Genomic DNA, 20,997 nt, shown 5'->3' on the forward strand with positions numbered 1-20,997 from the left:
TGCTTTGGTTTCTTCTGTGCCAATATTAAACTGATGGGTGAAATGGTTCCTATTTCCTAGGAGACCTAGGTCTAGGAGATCAGCCTTAATAAGGTCTTTAAAGGGCATCTAGACTGTACTGGATAGATGTTGGAGGGTAATTCTTTTGCAAACAAAGCTTGCTAGTAGGATGAGACTCATTGTGCATTTCCCATTGCTCTCATAAAGCAACATATGCATTTACAGTAATTTAATAAACAAGTTTCCTCAAAGAAGTGTGACATTCACTTTTGTGGTGTCTATTCTGTATTCTCTATTCTGTATTCATTCCCAAATGAATCACATTATTTTAACTGACCCCAGAATTAGATGGGGGATAACAATAATAGTGTGTGTGTGTTGGCGGGGGTAGGTACCAATCTCTCCTCTGTAGAAATGTTTGCGTAATTTCAATTTTCTAACCAATTTATTAATAGCTACTAATGTCCAAAAACATTAAAATATTGTATTGGGGCAAAGGATAAGCCTTTACCTACATTAATACTTCAATTTGTATTTGTAATTTTTTTTAATGCCTTGATTCTAAAATTTTTCTCTTGAATCTCAACAATAAGCCCCAGCATTTGCAACAAACCTAGAGCAGGCAACACTAACTCCCAGGAAAATGCCTGCCATCCTCATAATACTTAACAGCATTCCATATGGATAGTTCATTCACTATAGAAGGAACTGATCATCACTTAAGTTACAGTATATGATAAACAGGTGAAATCTGTTCATCATCAGACCCTTATGTTCAAGACTAAGATTAATAAATTCAGTAGAGATCAGTTGACACTAAAGCAGAATACATCGCAAAATTCTATAATAGACATAGGTTATAATAGACAGCTAGAAGCAAGGCAACACAATAATGTCAAGAAAAAATGTCTCAGAATGATTGCCAAGACATTTATTTTGTTATAGCACAGTTGCGAGTATGAGGACAATATAGGGAAGAGATAGCTTCCAGTTTTTATAATGACCCTTTATTGAATGATATTCTAAGAAAGCCTACTATTAGATGTGTCCCTGGAAAGGCTCCAACACTATGTAATTTTCCAGCTCACAATTTGGTATAATCACCTGACACAGACCAGCAAAGGAACTGGCTATCAACAAAAGACACATATACAGTACATTTGAAAGAAATATGTTTAAAACAGATTACAGATTGGGGGAAAATCAAATCTACAGGCAAAGTTTGCAGTAATAATACATAGGTCAGTTGTAACATTAGAGAATTCATTTACTTTTGGAGTGCATACGATGCACAAAACAGTATGTAGAACATACAACTTACTATGCATCCCCTCAAGGACTGGGTATGAGGGCACATGAATTCCACTGAAACTACAGTAACTCAGTTATCAATAGAATTACTTTTTTGAAAAATTACTAAATTTCTATTTTAGGAACTGATCTCTCTCCAAAAGCAGAATAACTGGCCATACACAGAAATGCCAACTGCTATTGTTCTGTTTTACCCAGTGGCCATAATTATTGTATATGCAGAAAGTGCAGAGGGCGTACTTTCTTTTTTTATTTTTTAATATCTGGATGCACTATGCATGCACCAAAAAGTTGCATAAGCAGATAACATTTTCGATTTGGACAGATCAACTGTGATCCAACAGAATGCAGGATGGTCTTTGATACTGATCTACAATTTGACATACATTACATTCATAGACAGATGGGAAGCATGGTCAAATCTAACTAAGCAGTCTTGCAAAATCCGGCCATGTATGTTTTGTCTTCTACTATCTACTTTCAACCATCCAAGTATGAAGGGAATTCAATTGTTGCAAAGCCTAACGTGGTTCGGTCTATCATGATATGGGTGAATGCATTCCTTATTTTTCACAGTACATATATGAGGCCATACTGTTTCCTTTTCTGTGCTAAGCATTCAAAAATTGATTGTTATTAAAGAAGTCTGTTGTGTGTTGGTGTACAAGCAACAAATCATTAGCTTTCCCTGTGTGATGTCTACTAGTCAAATCAAACTTGGCAATACTGCTCATATGTGTTTGCAGAACAAAAAAGCAAATAATTGAAAAGAAAAAAACACATACAAAGTAAAAAAAACAAAGACCTTTTGGAATGTTCTGTGGATTGCTTCCAACTTCAACACACTAAAAGTTACTTTACAGGTAAACTTTACCCTTAGGGTAGCAATCCCCTTGTACATTCTTGCGTAAGGTTCTTAGTGTCATATTCATATGCACATTAATAATGCAACATATATCAATTCAATACCAGAACAATCTTCAGAAACAGAACAATAGGGTGTAGGTCATATTCTGAGCCCCAAAGCATATATTCAGTACAATGCTTATATTCTGTTTGTATCAGACAACTGACTGCAGCAGTGCTAGACCTGGAATAGGAGTCATGTTCATATCCAGCCTCCACTGACATGATATGACCCTCACTGAATAGAATCTGACTGCCATGGCCATCAGACGTACCATCAATTTGAGCTATTCCATCAAGAAAATAGATCCGCTGAACTTTCCTATTCAATAAAGCCATGCTACAGGCTACAAAGATCAGCTGGCAACAGCATTCACAGAGACAGCACAATTTATCTACTGCTTTTATATAAACCACATTAATATCCTGCATGCCCAGAGGTAACACACTACATTAGGGAATCATTTCAACATCAATATGTTACTGAAACAATACTGCCATTAAAAGCAGTTGCAAACACAGTGCAACAATCAAATGAGCATTTAAATGAACGCAAAGTGGTTAAGAAAAGGATTTGAAGTTGCTACAGTAACTTACAATTAAAAATATTTCTATGATATCTACTTTGTGTTGTGTCAGTAAGTCTTTTATATTCAATGTTATTATTTACTTATAGGTACATTGTGTGATGTTATGTTACAGCTTAGTATAATATACACACATTCTTGGACTTTAGGTGCTTTAATTATGGATTAATGACAGTTCACTGCAAGTAGATGCATGCACCCAGGGATTAAATTAAATTAATCACAATGGCCCAGAGGAATGGTATACAAAGAAAATTTTTTGAATGCATTTCAATTAATAGACCACACAATATAAGATTAAGAACCAGAAGCAAAAAGTTTCAAATATAATTGATTATATTCATTAAAAAGGGTCTTTAGTTTAAATATTTCACTTAATTATTGATGAGTATTAATGATGGGCTGGTATTTGTACTCCAGACATTTTATGTTACAAAATGCATATTGAAGACCTAACTTCGTACAATATATTTTGGTTTTGAGCAATACTATAATCGAAGGCTTCCTACTATTGGAAAATAAGCTGTGTATTTTAAGTCCCCCCACTCCCCTTGTGCCTAGCCATTTCACAGATTAACAGATTCAACAGAAAATACAGTAAATTATGACTAGCTGTAATCTATATTTCCCTTCCCTAAAAGTATCTTTCCAATTAGTCTAATAGAAAGGTGTTAGTGAAGATCAACCATTCTACAATGGTAAATAATGTTTTAAAACATAGGAAGTATGTGACATATTTACTTTTTCTGTTACTCATTAATCACATCAGGGTCGGACTGGGCCACCGGGACACTGGGAAAAATCCCGGTGGGCCCCGGCTCTAGTGGGCCCCGGCTCTAGTGGACCCCGGCGGCCCAGAACCAACCCTTGCCGGCGCTCCCCCTCCCGACTGCTCCTCCCCTGACGCGTCAAATTTACGCGCTTGGGGGAGGACGTCGGGTGGGGGGCCCCTGCGTGTAGGGGGGGGGTTAGGGGACGCACCCGGCTGGGGGCACCTGGAGGGCTCATGGGACAGGAGCCCCAGTGAGCCCTTCACCCCCCAGTCCAACCCTGAATCACATAAACTTTCTTCTTTAGAATAGATTCTTGCATGTTAGTAAATATTCTTTAATATCTATTTATGATGATTAATTTGAAAGCTGAACATGAGTAGTGGAGATCACAACTGTGCTTAAAATTTTAGGCAGTACCTAACCAGTATAAAAGAAAACAACATATATTAAGACATTTAAAATTTGAATCATTTTTTGTACCGGAAGATTTTTTTTTTCACCCATTGGATTCTATGGGCATTTTTTCATGGTGAAACATGGTGAAAAATTTAAAAAACTTATCACTAATACCTATCTACCTAACAGAAGGAAGAAAGGGTTACCATAATTGTTTCAGCATGCAAGGATTAATCCTATGGTATTAAATTACAGTGGATGCTACTTTTACTATATACTGTTTGCCAATGCACTTTTTTGGGGAACAAACATATTTTATATTTTCACCTTGTGCAGTTGGGACATATATATTACCATAATATTACCATTAACCTTTTGTGTGGTACTGTATCAAATGCTTTAGCAAAGCCCAAATAGATCACATCCACTGCCATCTAAAAGTTGAGGTTCCTGCTCAAATCCTCATAAAAAGCAATCAAATTAGTTTGGCAAGATCTGGTAAGCATAAAACCATGCTTACACATAGTCATAGTATTGTGATTAGCAATATATTCAAGCATCTTATTACTTATTACTCTTTCCAAAAGCTTTCCTACCACCAATGTCATACTAACAGGCCTATAGTTTTTAGACAGAGAACAAAATCCCTTTTTGAATATCCTCCTGAGTGACCGATGCATCAGGAGTTATACTTGCTGGTTACTTAGTAGTGTAGACAGATGAAAAATAATAGTCCAGAATTTCTACTTTTCCCATGCTCTCATCCACCAACTGATTTCCCTCTGATTATTAAGACCCCACCCCTTCTTGCTTTATTTTTCAACTATTTTACATAAAAAATAGTTGGGATTAATTGTTACTCCTTGGTGCAATACCTTTTTTAATATACTGCAGAGATGCTCTTATACTAGCAACATTTACACGTCTAAAGTATAGTGTTTTAGTTACTCATTAGTTACTCATTAGTTAGCAAAATGATACAGATAGACCATTTTCCCCTGGCACTCAACACCCAAAACAGGCAGAAGTAGATGATCAGACAAAAATGTCTCACAAGGCCATAGAATCCAATGCCCAGTTTACTGGGAGAGTTAAAAGTAATGCTGCAAGTACTAACTGTATGTAGAAGCAAAAATACACATTCCCTGTATACAGTACATATGCATATACATATGGTGTGAAATACTCACCATAATTTGGATGGCCAGGAAGGATATAGTACAAGTACTGCCTACAGGTATACACACCATGCTATAAATGTAGTAGCACAGGAAGGATTAAAACAAGCCCTTGCAATACATATGTATCATAAACATGAAGACAACTTATTATCATCAATATAACATTCCATGGCATAGATGTTTGTATATCTATATGGTTTTGCTGCAAAGTATACAGGGCATACCTGCTTTCAGTTATATGCATTTATAGGAATAACAAAAGGAATAAAGGGGAAAAATCATCTTTGACCTAACAGAAGAAACTGAAAAAAATAGTAAATAAAAAAAAGAGAATATGGCTTTGGAAACTCTATATTTCAAACAGGTGACTCTACTTACATATAGCATAAATAGGAATAAACACAAACAGATGAGTATTTTTTTATTATCTCTTATTATAAAGTAAGGATGGGGTGGGTAAGGGTTTGGTTAGCTGCACCTAAACAGACAGTATACAGTATATAGAACCACTGGGACTCCAGTATAGTTTACTTTGTAGCTCACTGCTTTAAACCTGGGTGCTTCTAGTGTGGGGGTCTTAAAGAGTTAAACAATTTAAAATGTTTGTTAAACAATGTTCTAATTGCTTTCTGTTTTATAACTGGGTTGATGAGAGTAGCAAAATCAAAGGTCTAACTCACATATGGCCAGATACATGTAGAAATTTGCTCATTTTAAAAGGTCACCAAATAAGTGAGTATTTGCCCTTCTTGGCCACTTATGTGTTGACCCAAATCAGACTGAGGGTGATGACCATATAAGCACCAACACTTGCATCCCTGGAAGGATAAATGTGACTGGGCTGTGAATTTAGATGTGAATTTAGATGGTTACACCCTTTTTTAGGAGGGGTAGAGGGGTTAAGAAGGGTGGGGAACAGAGGGGTTTGTCTTTATGTAAAGTCAGAATTAAAGCTATGCACTAAAGAAATGATCAAAGATAGCACTGGTGGGGTATGGAAGCCCTGTGGGTAGAGATTTCAGCTGGGCTTAAGGTTATTACAAAACATATCATTGCTACAAACCACCAAAAATAAGTGAAAAGAGCAGAAAACAGAAAATTCATTTAGTTCAGGAACCTAAAACAAATGTGCCCTTTTAGATCCTGTGATATCTAAAAATACCAAGTATACCAAGTATCTCCAGCACTAGTGTGGGTGGGTTTAGGGAACACTGACATAACATGGTCTCTTTTGAGATTATGTTGCTGAGACAACTCTATAAGGAAGTAACTAAGACACTATGGGGCACATTTACTCATTCAACAAATTGGCTTAAAACGTGAATCTGACAATTTGCCAGCTAAAAGTTGGTGAGATCTTTCTTTTCCCTCAAAACTTTTGTATTTTTGACACTGGTCCTTGTGCGACAATTTGAAAAAGACACATCTTTTTATGCATCAAGTCAAAAAAAATTGGGCTCTTTTTGACTTTTCTGTGCCTTTTCTTACACAGACTTTTTCAGTTCAGACTTTTTAGTAAATGTAAAACATTCATGGACTCAAGATTGCGCAAATTTAAAAAAAAAAAAAAAAAAAGGAGAAATGCTAGAGTTTTACTAAATGTGCCCCTAAATTTCAGATGTGCACAGTTTGGCAGTGTAAGGGCAAGATATTAACTGGGGAATTTTTCAATATGTCAATAAAAGAAGAAAAATTGAAAATCATTATGCGGAAGTGCAAGTAATGCCTTTTGATACAGTACCCCACAGAAAGTCACTAATAAAATTATGGAATATTTAAGAACAGAGAACAATCTGAAGGATAGATGACAAAAAGTGGTGGCAAATGGGGTCCATAACTTCTCTGGGATAATAGGGGAAACTCACCAACCTGGGTATCTAGGTTACAGGTGCAGATATAGGAAAAATCATACAAGTAGGGGAATTACCAATTTATTAGGGTAGTTTAATCCTATGGGTCCCTAAACAAATGTGATAAAAATTTGTGTAAATGTAAATAAAGAGCTTAGGCCAATAAATATTATACTGTGCATCACTTGGCACCAACATTCCTTTAGTATGCATGATATTTTAATATGACACAATTTCAGACGGGTTCTTAATTTATTCCAAAACTGAGATTATATTGTGTTATTCGTACAGCAGTAAATTAGTTAAACAGTGCGATCACACTGCAGGAGATGTTCGCATGCAGGCACATATTATTATGGATAAGTTCTGCACTGCATAGCTTAAGTATCATTTGCTCTCTCTTTGAGCAATAATATCTGATATCTGTCAGGTATCAAGTGGGGGATAACAGAGCACAACTAAATCAAATATAAAACCACTGCAGGTAATTATTGGTTGCATGTAAAGCTGCTGTATAATACCAAGGCTATTAATGCTGTGAAGACTGTCAGACAAATTATTGTTGTCTGCGGCCACATTCATTGTTAAAAAGTGTTATGCATTGCTTTGTCTTGTAATAATTCCACATTAATTCAGATTCCGACATCCACCACAAATCCACCAACATCTAGTTCCACACAGCATATACTGTACATTCTTAAATGAAACATCTGGAAAGTACAAAAGGCCATATGTATTCTCATTCGACTAGATTAAAACACACATTAATTATGTATACTTTCCATTTGGCATATTGACACAAGATCTTTACTGCTTGACATAAATACAATCAAATATGTTATTGGAGTTTGCCTTTTCATGTACAGCCCATTGGATCTTGAGTTCATTGATTTCATGGTTTAACAAATGGCCACTTAATCTCCCTGCTTTTCAGACTGATTACACTGAAGCCAGAATAAGCACAGGTACAGTGACTGAGATGGTAAAGTAAATTGGCTCTCTATTTCATGTTCTGTTACATTCCCCTAATCGTAAATCAATGAAACCAATACATATAGAAGAATGCATATGTTGAAATATGTCACAAGTAATGCTCAATTATTAGCAGCCTTTTTCAATAATAATAATTAATTCTTCATATGTGAATTGGGATCATGCAATGTGTATATGTTTGCTGAACCATAAACGATTGTTAACAATGGTTAAAGATTTTTATCTTTGTACGGCCATGTACAATTGATTAAATTTTATAAAAAAAACAGATATATAAGGGATCTACTTTAAATACAATTTTAACTGCCTTTTTTACTTAAAAAAAATAAAATAGGTTACTGTTAAAACAGGGGAATAGTACTTCAGTGCAAAACAGGGGAATAGTACTTCAGTGCAGACTACAGTACAGTACTACAGTACAATACAATCTTTCCACAGAATCCATATGTTTCATGTGTCTATAAAAGGTAACCTAGAGGCATATAATGATATTTATTATAATTAAAAGTATATCTGTGCAGGTACTCCAGACATTCCAGTTTTGCATACAAATTTGATTTGACCTTCTTGAGGTTGACATTTGATAAAACTTGCTAATATTTCCTCAGTAAAATGTTTGGGATATCTTACCTGGAATGTTTGTGGCCGGGGCATTTCAAATAAGGGGTCTCTCCTTAATTTGGGTAACCATACTATAAGGCTACTAAAAAAAAAATAGGAATCATTGTTACATAGTTACATAGTTACATAGGGTTGAAAAAAGACCAGTGTCCATCAAGTTCAACCCATCCAAGTAAACCCAGCACACCTAACCCACACCTACCAATCTATACACTCACATACATAAACTATAAATACAACCACTAGTACTAACTGTAGATATTAGTATCACAATAGCCTTGGATATTCTGATTGTTCAAGAACTCATCTAGGCCCCTCTTAAAGGCATTAACAGAATCTGCCATTACCACATCACTAGGAAGGGCATTCCACAGCCTCACTGCCCTCACCGTGAAAAACCACCTACGCTGCTTCAAATGGAAGCTCTGTTCCTCTAATCTAAAGGGGTGACCTCTGGTGCATTGATTGTTTTTATGGGAAAAAAGAACATCCCCCATCTGCCTATAATCCCCTCTAATGTACTTGTACAGAGTAATCATGTCCCCTCGCAAGCGCCCCTCTAATAGATAATAATAATAATAATAATAAAGAACTACCATATGTAACTCTCTGTGTTTGTGATGTTGGGTGTAACTGTGAAGGGCTGAATACTTTTAGCACTTAATCTCTTACTCAATGAGTGTAATGACATCCCAGAATAGCTCTCACCGCCGCCTACAAATTATGGCCATATAACACCCTTGTTCTAATCACTTATGCTTAGCTGTGCCATATTATAGTGTCAGGTTTCTTGACTATGTTTACCAATAATGTATACCATCTTCTAAATATAAGCTTTCTTTATTTCATAGGGATGGGAGGTAAGAATGATACCAAATGCAAGGGATGTCAGAAAATCCAGTCACCCTGAAACAGACTGCTGAATATAGGACAGCATTGTTTGGCATAATTAAAAAGCATAACAGTTTATAAATGATGTGTTTGTAGACACTAAGCTAAAGGTCATATAGATCTGTTTTTGTAGTCAATGCATAACTGGACAACCTCAGAAAGACCCACTTTGGTTTATTAGTGTTGACCATTTTTTCCATTCAACATCACTTTAAAAGGCAATAAATAATAATCTGACTACAAATTGAAGATACTTTATGCAACACTACCAGTGCATTAAACTAGGTTGCAAAGATCATGTAAATGACTATCTTTTTGTCTTTATTTTTTAAAAATTGTAATAAAGGTAAATCACCCCTTTAAAGAGTTTTCTCTGATAGAGAAAATGTGCCAGATGTTGCTGTCCTGCCATGACATACATTAGTCTCATTTTAAGAAAAAATAGATATTATAGGGACTGTATTATTCCTTCTGAAAGCTAAAGGCTTGAAATAATGTTTGCAGAATTCTCAGTGATCTCTCATAAGTAGCTTTTGAGACATGCGATTTGAAAATAGGTTTCATCTGAATATTGAGAAAGGATAACTCAATCTGCACACAAAAAGATATTTTGAATGTCAACGGTGTATAATTTCTCTCCTTTAAATGTGCAACTAGATACTGGTACTCCAGCACTACGCTTGAGGACAGGTTAGAAAATTAATTTTCATACTGAGCCTTGAATTTCCCAGAACATATTCTGTAAAACATTCAGACATGTTGCAAAATTCCCACCGCCAAAAGCATTCACACCTAGTCATATGTAATAAACACATTATCTGAAATGGTGATACATACCCAATATGACCAACACATCATCCAGAATATTATTCTTCTGGCCTTGCATATTTAAAAGCATTATTTTCAGAAAGGTTTTATAATTTCTCATTTCTGGAAAAAAATTGCAATATTATGTGAGTCTATAAACAGAGTATCTAAATAGTATCTATTGTTGTTTCAAGAATGTTTTTAACTGAAAATAACATATGCCAATCTAAGGGGCACATTTACTAATCCACGAACGCTCCGAAGGCGTCCGAATGCATTTTTTTTTCGTAATGATTGGTATTTTGCGATTTTTTCGTAAATTGTTGTGACTTGTTCGTAGCCGTTATGGCTTTTTCTTAAATTGTCGCGACTTTTTCGTAACCATTACGATTTGTGTGAATTGTCGCAACTTTTTCGTAGCCGTCGCGCCGAGTACAAAAGTTTCGGATTCATTCAAGCTTCAGTATCGTGACTTTCCTTGGGCCAGGTTGGAGCTGCAGAGTGCCATTGAGTCCTAAGGGAGGCTTCCAAAATCATGCTAAGTCTGAAAGTTTTGCCCGCCGTTTACGAGCGCTCAATACGAAAAAGTCGCGACAATATACAAGCAAATCGTAACGGCTACGAAAAAGTCGCGACAATTCTCGCAAGTCATAATGGTTACAAAAAAGTTGCGACAATTTACGAAAAAGTCATAACGCCGATGAAAAAATCGCAAAAAATACGAAAAAGTTGCAAAATGTTCGTTTTCCAATCCGAATTTTTCCCATTCGGATTCGGATTCGTGGATTAGTAAATCAGCCCCTAAATGTCCAAAAGCTAAAATATTTTCCTTTAAAATTATTTGCTGAATTACTAAATATGTGAATGTAGTTGTTGCTTGGACACACTGCAATTTTTCTGCAACTCAAACACTGGCACTAACAGCAGAAGTGATACTGCCATGTCTCCACTTGGTAGCTGATTTCCGGCAAGGTGATATTATGACATAAAACATTTTAAATTGATTTTAATCAAGTTGCAAAGCCATAATAATTAAATATCTTACTATAAGTAATGGGTGAAATTTTTTGCCAGGCATGGATTCACAGTGAATTTCCGTGTTTCGGCATTGATGGATTTTTTAGCGAAACATGCAAAAAAATAGCTGCAAAAATTTCACCATGAAAAAAAAAATTGTTGCCTAGGTCAAAAATTGTTGTGTGTAAAAAAAAATTGTTGCAAAACAAAACAAAGCAAAAAGGGCACGTGTGTCATTTTTTTGATGCATGCAACAATTTTTTGGACCTGCAACGTTTTCGTTGTTTTGCGAATTTTCCACTGTTTTGCGATACTTTTGAAAGATTTGCAAATTTTTTGGTGGAGCAAAACGGGACAGATTCATCCATCACTACTTAGTATACCAGGGGTCCCCAAACCTTTTTACCTGTGAACAACATTGAAATTTAAAAAATGTTGGGGAGCAATGCAAGCATGATACAATTTCCTAGGGCATGACCAATAAGGACTGTGATTGGTCATTTGATAGCCCAATAATGACTGGCAGAGTACAGGAGGCTCTGCTTGACAGTACACATGGTCTTTATGCCTCAAAATCTTGTCTTCAAGTCAGAAATAAAAAAATGAAAACCTGTTTTAAGGTCATTGGGCGCAACATCAAAAGGGGTTGGTGAGCAACATGGTGCACGAGGCACTGGTTAGTGATCACTGTACTATTATATAGTATATAATTTCTATATATTTCGGCGACAAAAGGCTTGCAACTTTTTACGGATAATGAAAATATTTGTCTGGCTCAGTTATTTTGAGACTTAACCTTGATATTATCATCCCCATATTTACTCAACCACAGTTGCCAATGTGTGAAGTATTGTTTTTCTTGTATTTATGGTATAGACCTGTGTCTATAAGTCTGTGTGTGAATTCATTTTTACTGTTACTTCTTGCATTTGTTGCTACTGTATTTCTAGCAGCTGTCAAAATATGGTAGATTACCACTCTAGTACTGTGTTGAAAAGCTTAAATGCCCAGGTTTAGCAGTGCTGAAGCTGGGGATAAGGTATCCTTAAACAAGGTAATTGACTTATAAGAAGGGCAAAGTAATACCAGAATTTTCCCAGTACTGGGCTTTCCACCACATATAAAAATGTATCTGCAATTTGCCCACATCCTCTCTAGTAGTTAGCTGTGATAGTAGCTCCAAATGTGTCTTAACTGCAGGTATAAGAAAAAAATTATACATGGAAATATAAAATATTTCTATTAATTTCTGAAAGGGCCAGAGAGAGATTTTATTGCATATATCAGCCTATGATCAGCCTGACCAGCCTATGATTAAGTGCCTTGTGAGGCAAGAAACGCATAAGGCTATTCATGTATAATTGTGTATAAATAATAATAAACTTTCAAATGCTTTTAATATAAACCAAGGACTGTCTACTTCGTTTTGGTGGTGATCTGGATTTGCCAGACGCTCTCTGTGTGAAATTTTACCTATTTAGTAGCCCATAAAAATATCTGAATGAGAAGCTGGCAGCACTAGTGGGCTTTTCATACATAGGGAGAGTAATGAAAGAACCGACTTGGGCCATGGCAATGAGGGTGTAGTAAATAGGCCTAAAGAATTGTGAAGACACAAGGGCAAGAAAAAATCAATGAAGTATAATGGATAAGAATGGATTGTGGGAAGCAGTGTATGTAATGCAGGATCTGGGCTGCACTGATTGCTGAATGAATGTCTTTACATTAAATGCAATCAGTGCAGCTCTCCTAGCTGAATTTCCTAATAGATGATCAGTTAATTTATTTTAGTAACTTAAATTTAAAAAAAAGTCTGATACAGGCCTTATATAGCCAATCCGATTTCACTCACACACTGAATGAAGCTTGTGGTATTGTAAAAGGATTTCCTTAACTGCAGCTTATTTGTAAACATAAAAGGGTCAATTTGCAAAGTACTAACTATCTGGATTTCTTTTTCTCAGTTTAGTTTTAATGGAATGAACTCAACCTTCATCATTTTCCTTAACTATACGTGAGTTTGGTTAAGTCAAGTTGATACCTAAATATAGGATTGAGGTTTTTACACCATTTGTCTGGATAGAAGGCTTGAAAAATGTAACAACATTGTCCTTCAGCCCTATATTGAATTTGAATAAAGGTAAGAACATACATAGGGACAGTTATGGAAAGATAAAGGCCTGTTTGTTAATGTGTGTGGCTTCTTGGCAGGGCATATATAAAGCAAACCCTCTTACTTGTACTTTTTATTTTTCAATCTGTGAATAAAAATTCTGTACATCAATGGGACACATAGTTGTACAGGTTTCAGGACTGTCCAATGTCAAAATAGACAGGTAAAGGCGGTGTATTCAAAAACTTCTATCCATGGCCAGAAGAGAAAATCCAAGATGGCAGTCATGAGAGGGAACATAGGTGCTGTTCAATATGCACCCCTGCAGCTGTTGTATAGAAGGAAGGCACTTGCAAATGTAGCAGTTTGTTTGGGGAAGGGGAGTTATGTGTACCAAATCAAGACTTTTTTCTTGCCTTCCCCTTTTAATTTGATATATTTTTTCAAAGCAAACAAGTTCAAGAGTAATGAATTTTAAAAGTTTTAATAAAAAGCTCAAACAAAGATAAATTAGATAAGGATAAAGAGTCTCAAACTGGAATATAGATTACAAGAGGCAGGCTTTTCAAGGAACGTTAGATACTGTTTCAGGTTTCTACTTTTCAGTAACAAAAATGCCAAGAGTAAATTGAAACCAGTGCAGTTGAATAAGAGGATATTAGAAGCAATATTAGGAAAAGAGAATATGCCATTTGTAAAAATTAAAACAGACAGGGATGTCATTAAATATCTACAAGCACTGAAACAAACCTTGCAAAAAGGGAATCAAGTTAGCAAAGACTGAAAATAGAAAAAAAGATTGATATTGAGCTAATCCCCCAAGTTTCTTCAAGTACAGTATACTGTATAAATAGGGAAATAAAGTAAGATATACAAATGGAAAGTGTAGCACTACTAAATGGAGGCTAAATACACTGGCCAGTGGAGGAGCTTAGACCTGCACATCTTTCTTTCCCATGTATTCCTTGCACAGATGTAGCCTAGGCACCTACATGGTATAGCAATTGTAGAAAGCCATAGTTTATCGTGTAAGCTTGAACAAGGTAAAACTAGCAGTGATGAGCGAGTCCCAATTCGCTTCAGCAAAAAAAAAATTTGACGCGGCTGAGCTATTTTGTTCCCGCGGTTTTTAATGCAACTGCACCCTTTCTTTGACACAATCGCATCTTTTTTTGATGCAACTGCAAATTTTCACGGCACAATTTAGCTGAACTTTCATGAGATGTGAATGTTTCATATTGTCGCACAAATTAAAGTGTCAAAAAACCTAAAATCCTCTAAAACCACAAAGCAAAGAAAGATCTTCCAGTTGTAAAAAGGACACCTCTGCCACTGACTTCTACAAGACTTCTACAGCTTTTAGATGGTGTATTTTTACTTTTGTATTTGTTGCAGTTTTGACAAAAAAAAATCAAGTTTTTTTGGGATAAATATCTGAATTTAAACAGCCCATGCCATTAAATACATTTTTCAAATTGATCCAGGTTTTTAAAAGTTAAGCATTTTCAAGATAAAATTAAAAATTGCTTCGCCAGCGGTAAACTCTTTGAAACTTTATTGAACTGTTTCTCTCATTAATTAGCAGTTTGTTTTTACCGGTCGAGTGCAATTAGAACAATGGTTGTGAATATCTGATTAGCTGAAAATGAAAAAAAGAATGAAGCGTGCTGCAAAGTGAAATTTTTCAGATACAAATGGTCATTTTTTCCCCGCAATGCAGATTTTGTCACAGAAGTCCAGAATAATTACAGCAGGGGTCCCCAACCTATTTTACTCATGAGCCACAGTAAAATGTAAAAAGACTTGAAGAGCAACACAGGCATCATAGGTGTTGCCAAATAAGGGCTGTGATTGGCTATTAGGTAGCCTCTATGCACACTATCAGCTTACAGGAGGCTTTATTTGGTAGTAAATCTTGTTTTTATCCAACCAAAACTTGCCAACAAGTCAGGAATTCAAAAATAACTACCTGGTTTTGGGCCACTAAGAGCAACATCGAAGGGGTTGATGAACAACATGTTGCTCACGAGCCACTGGTTGGGGATCACAAGCTTACGCTTAGTTGTGCATGAATGCATTTTGATGTTCATTCTGCAAATCAGTCAAATCACTAGTGATAATCTAAATTTTTCACCAGGTATGGAGTGCATTGAAATTTTGCATTTTACAGCATATATTTGGATGAAACTGGAGTGAAATTTTAGCAGCTAAAAATGCTCATGGATTCCAATGTATGTTGCCCAGTAAAGTTAGAGCAAAAAGAAAGTTGCTGGAGAAAATGTGAATTAGTCCATTAACTTTACTGTGTTATGTGAATTCGCTCATCACTACAAATCATGTACCAGTTGTGGTAGATGCAGTTTCCTCTGTATTTGTGTTAGATTGGTATCACTTCCGATATGTAGCATTACTAACAGCATTTGCATCCAAGCAAGGGACTAAGAACAAACTGGTGTCAATACTTGCTTAATGGTGTGTCCATTTAAGTGCTTTGCACTAGCGCTTAGCATACATGTGGCTTAAGTATTTCATATATCTGATATGTGCTCTCTTAAAGTATAATTACATTTTATCTTGCTGCTATTTCACTGAGAAATCAGTAAATGCATCTTTATGATTTCAACATTAAAATTTGCTTGCATTCCTGCACAGAGACTTTTGCTCTAATTCTGTTGTGATAGAAAAAGCTATACAACATTTTAGGCATCTTGATTAAATGGGTAATTTAAACAGAACGGTAAAGTCTACTATGCTAACATTAATTAATCGCAGCAAAATGCTTGTCAATGTGAGATAAGAATGTAAGACATAAACATAATTGCTCCTTAATTCACCAAAAATTTTGTTATGGTGTGAATGGTTCATTAGATTACACTTACAGATTGCAATTACCTGCCATGCTGCTTAAGAAATCACAGTGCTGGGGTATTTAGATGTTGTGCAACTTCGTTATTCATTATCTCTTGTATCCATCAATAAATAAATTCCTCTGCTGATGCCCAGAAAGAAGGGGCAACGTACCTTACTGATGTTCTGTCCAGTAGGAACATGTGTTGAGGCCTATTCTCTATACTCAGTGGCATTTTCCACTGTGCATAGAAGCATCCATCTGGGTTTGCAGGTGTGTCAACATCAGAGCATGTTTTGTCACCAACTCCTTTGCCTTTATAGGACTTTCACCACCATTACCCAGCACTTGGATATCACGTTTACTTGCTTTCCTAGTGCTCCTCTCATATACTTGATTGCTATTGATCTTGACCCTTGCCTGCTCCTGATTCATCCCTGGTACTTTGTTTTGGCTCTTTGGCTTCTCTCAACTGCTGTGCTTCCTGTTCCCACCCTCAGTCAATCTTTAAATTAGGGTGAGGTGCTTGTGGGCTTTTATCTTCACCCACCTGACGCTTGAAAGAAGGATCTCAACATCAAATGATGAGCACAGAGTGTCTCACATCCCTCCCCTTATGAATACAGACAGTTAAACCATTCATTTTGGAGAGCAAGGAACAAAACCCACATGAGCTCACATGGAGAAAGAGTGAATAGTGAGTAAATATTTATGCCTTACATATGTTTTATACAGTTTCCACCGTTTCTCTCCATTGGTTCATGAGCCCTTAAAAATCTTGTGATATTAAAGCGCCAAACAGCAATTTTTTTTCATGTGATTTTTGGGGAATTTGCTCAAATCTTAATACCTAAAATTAGGGTTTGCATTCTGCTCACTATGTAGATGAATCCAAAAATTAAAGATTTGATGCATTTCTGTTTCTGGACTTGAAGTGGGGATTAAGGCTGCTGTACCTCAATACAAAATGCTGATTTGTGCTCTGCTTTCTTCCTAATGTATTAGAGCAGCTCAAAGCTGTCAGCTTTCATTATTTTAAGGATAAGTGGAATCCAAGAGATATAGTAGGAAGGCTGAGAAAGGTTCACACAAAAGTCAAGACTGCCACTTAAATGAATGTCTTCACACTGAGATTTATAGGCTTATGTAGTAAGTTGAGTGAAATGTACAACCCATATCTACCTGTTAGCAATTATCTTTGATCAGTTCAGACTGACAGTTAAAGACACTGTGTAACTAGATCAGTGTAAATGTTTTTCATCTGAACCCCACCATAGTCTGGATCAGCCCAATCAAACAAGTTCACGCTGTCAGTATTAGTGTAACAAGAAAAAGCAGTGCAAATCTTGAACAAATGTGCTACTTTTATTCTAGTGACTTCAGTATAGCCTACGTGAATTGTGTCCTTTTCCATTGCTGCATTATGTGAATCATTGACAGAACTAAAGCATATTGAAGTTTCCTAGTAACAATATCAAAAGCATATCATAAATATTATAGTGACTTGCATCTTTATGTCAGTTGCATCTTTGTAGTGTTGATAAGTAAATCTTGATGGGCCCTGCAATTTTGTTTTAATTTTGAGTTTATTAGTTTCTTTCTAAATTGTATATTTTTTTATTGCACCAGTAGAGCAATTAAAATCATTTTGATCTTCTGGTTGGCAAGACTCAGTAATATCACTGGCTGTGATAAAAAATATATTGCAATGTAAATCACAAGGGATAGGAGCTGCACGCTTAAGCCTTACATTTCTATTCTATTAGAGACAATAAACGTATAGGCATGGCTTTTGAATGATTTTCAATGATTCATTTCTTTTAACAACGAAAACTGATACATTATAAGAAAAATAAACCCCCAAGAAAGTTTTTTGTAACCCTTTCAAAATACTTGGGTTACTTATTAACAATTGGCTAAAATGGCCTAGTACAATAAGCCTTTAAGATATAGTCCACTGATCAAATTTCACTCACTCGTTGCTTACTGGTACCCTTCAACATGTGGGTGGAAAGAATTAATGGCATATTGGTGACAGTACTGAAACCCATCGTGTGGGACATGAAGGTTACAAAATTAATTGATGTGCTTGCAGTCCTACGTATATGCCCACTCATATCCCCAAGGGCATATTTTTGATATATTGCTATATTACTTCAAACTACAAAGTATGATCCTTTATTCCCTACTTGCACTTAGAGTGGGTGGGCACCCTTACTCCAACATTTTTAAAGAAAATATAGTATTTATATTTAATATAGTATTTATAGGTGACTATTTGACATGGTAAAAGCATATTTTAAGTTCCATCTGTATTGAAGGCACTTAAAGATAATATTATTAAAATCAATATGACTCCTTGTTCAACCTAGGTTCTATAAATATGGCTTCTGCCGGAACATACTTTTTGCCTGTTTTCAATAAGAAATATCTATAGTTTTTTCTACTTAAAACGTTTTTTTGAATCTGCATTAAATACATGATATATACAATAAAAGATTCTTCAGTGGGACCAAACCCCTTCTATATTTATTTGCTGTGTGCAAGAAACATTATGCAACCTTTAAGGGATCGCCCATTTATCAGGTATACATATGGGAGTGTATAAAAGGGTATGTGCAAAACGTATTATATTATATTATTAGAACACAGTTTAGACAATCCAACTAAATTGGAAACCAGCATAGTAGCTGCTAGCATAGTTACACATTTGTGAAAAGGGTAAATAACAAAGAAAAAAAGGAGGGGAGGAACGTGGGTAAACACTTTGGCGTTTGTTATTTCTTGTAATAAAAGTTTCATTGAATGACTTTTCTATTTTCAGCTTGCTATAACATGAAAACAAAATAACAAGAGACATTTTTTTTGCTCTGCTTCTAGGTGCAAGTCAAAGTGAGATCTCCTGGCAATGACTACAAGAAAATTTAAATTTCAGCTAATCTTGGAAAAGCTTCTCTACTGCAATTGACTGAAAATAGACTTGCAGTCAGAATAGTTTATAGTCTCCTGTCAGGTCAGACCCTGCATGTATAAACAACTGCAGTATTAACGCTCCTTAAAATACACAGTTTAAATAAGATCCACTAATCAGGTTTTTGTTTTACTTTTCAATATCAATAGGGATAGGGTTGTTTGTTTTTGTCAAATCTGTCAGTTACTTACAGCCTGAGTCTGCAGTTTCTAGCTTAAAAAAAAAAATAGCGTTGAAAAACTAATGAATCAATTGTTAAATATAGTAACAGCATTAAAGGACAAGGAAATAGGCAAATGTGGCCTACTGGGTTAGTAAAAAAACCCTTATCATTATTATCTGCCCTCCCCAGCCCTCCCCAGCCCTCCCCCATCTGTTTAAGGAGCTGTATGGGAGGAGTGTTTGTATGTATGTATGTATGTATATATGTATGTATGTATATCTTTATTTATAAAGCACTACTTATGTACACAGCGCTGTACAGTAGAATACATTAATACAAACAGGGTTATTAAGATAAAAACAGATAAATAGCTCTGAGCGAATTTTTTCTGGCAGGCATGGATTCACAGCAAATTTCTGCATTTCGCCATTGGTGAATTGTTTCGTGAAACTTCAGTGAAAATTCACCGCGGGAAAATTCGTCGCACTGATTTTTTTTTGTCAAATTGGGTGCAGGCGTGTCAAAAAAGTGTGGCGACAAAAAAAAATTAGTAACAGAACAGTTGTAGCTTGTGGAAGGGAGCTTCTCTAACACAATGCATATTTTATTTGTGCAACACTTTAATTTGTGCGATAATATGAAAACATTTAAAAGGTTGTTTTAATAAATCACTTGTCATTCATGGTTTTCAAGAAAATTAGTTTTTCCGTGGTTTCAAAAAATTCTAAAGCCACAAAAATGAGAATGTTGAAACATGGGCCCCTAGGTTTGACTACATCTAGGGGCTGATTTACTAACCCACGAATCCGACCCGAATTGGAAAAGTTCCGACTTGAAAACGAACATTTTGCGACTTTTTCGTATGTTTTGCGATTTTTTCGGATTCTGTACGAATTTTTCGTTACCAATACGATTTTTGCGTAAAAACGCGAGTTTTTCGTATCCATTACGAAAGTTGCGTAAAAAGTTGCGCATTTTTCGTAGCGTTAAAACTTACGCGAAAAGTTGCGCATTTTTCGTAGCGTTAAAACGTAACGCTACGAAAAATGCACAACTTTTCGCGTAAGTTTTAACGCTACGCAAAATGCGCTACTTTTTACGCAACTTTCGTAATGGATAGGAAAACTCGCGTTTTTACGCAAAAATCGTATTGGTAACGAAAAATTCGTACAGAATCCGAAAAAATCGCAAAACATACGAAAAAATCGCAAAGTACCGATCAATACGAAAAAAACGCAATCGGACTCCATTCGACCCATTCGTGGGTAAGTAAATCAGCCCCCTAGTAATCAATCCTAGCAAGAACAAGTGATCTGCGAAGAATCCGCAAAACCACCAGAAAATGCACAAAATGGGGAAAATTTGCAAAATGCATTGAATTCAAATTAGATGTTTTCTCTGCAACATTTTCCAGCGGGTGTTTTTTTGTGGTGATATTTTCCACAAAAATATGTTGGAATCAATGGCTGTTTTTCACTGTGACTTTTTTGCATAAAATTTTTCTGCATAAAATACAATTTTTTTCATGGCAACTTTTTTTTTACACAAAACATATTGAGGTCAATGGGT

The sequence above is a fragment of the Xenopus tropicalis genome, chromosome 2 (genome assembly GCF_000004195.4).
Source record: "Xenopus tropicalis strain Nigerian chromosome 2, UCB_Xtro_10.0, whole genome shotgun sequence".
NCBI lineage: Eukaryota > Metazoa > Chordata > Amphibia > Anura > Pipidae > Xenopus > Xenopus tropicalis.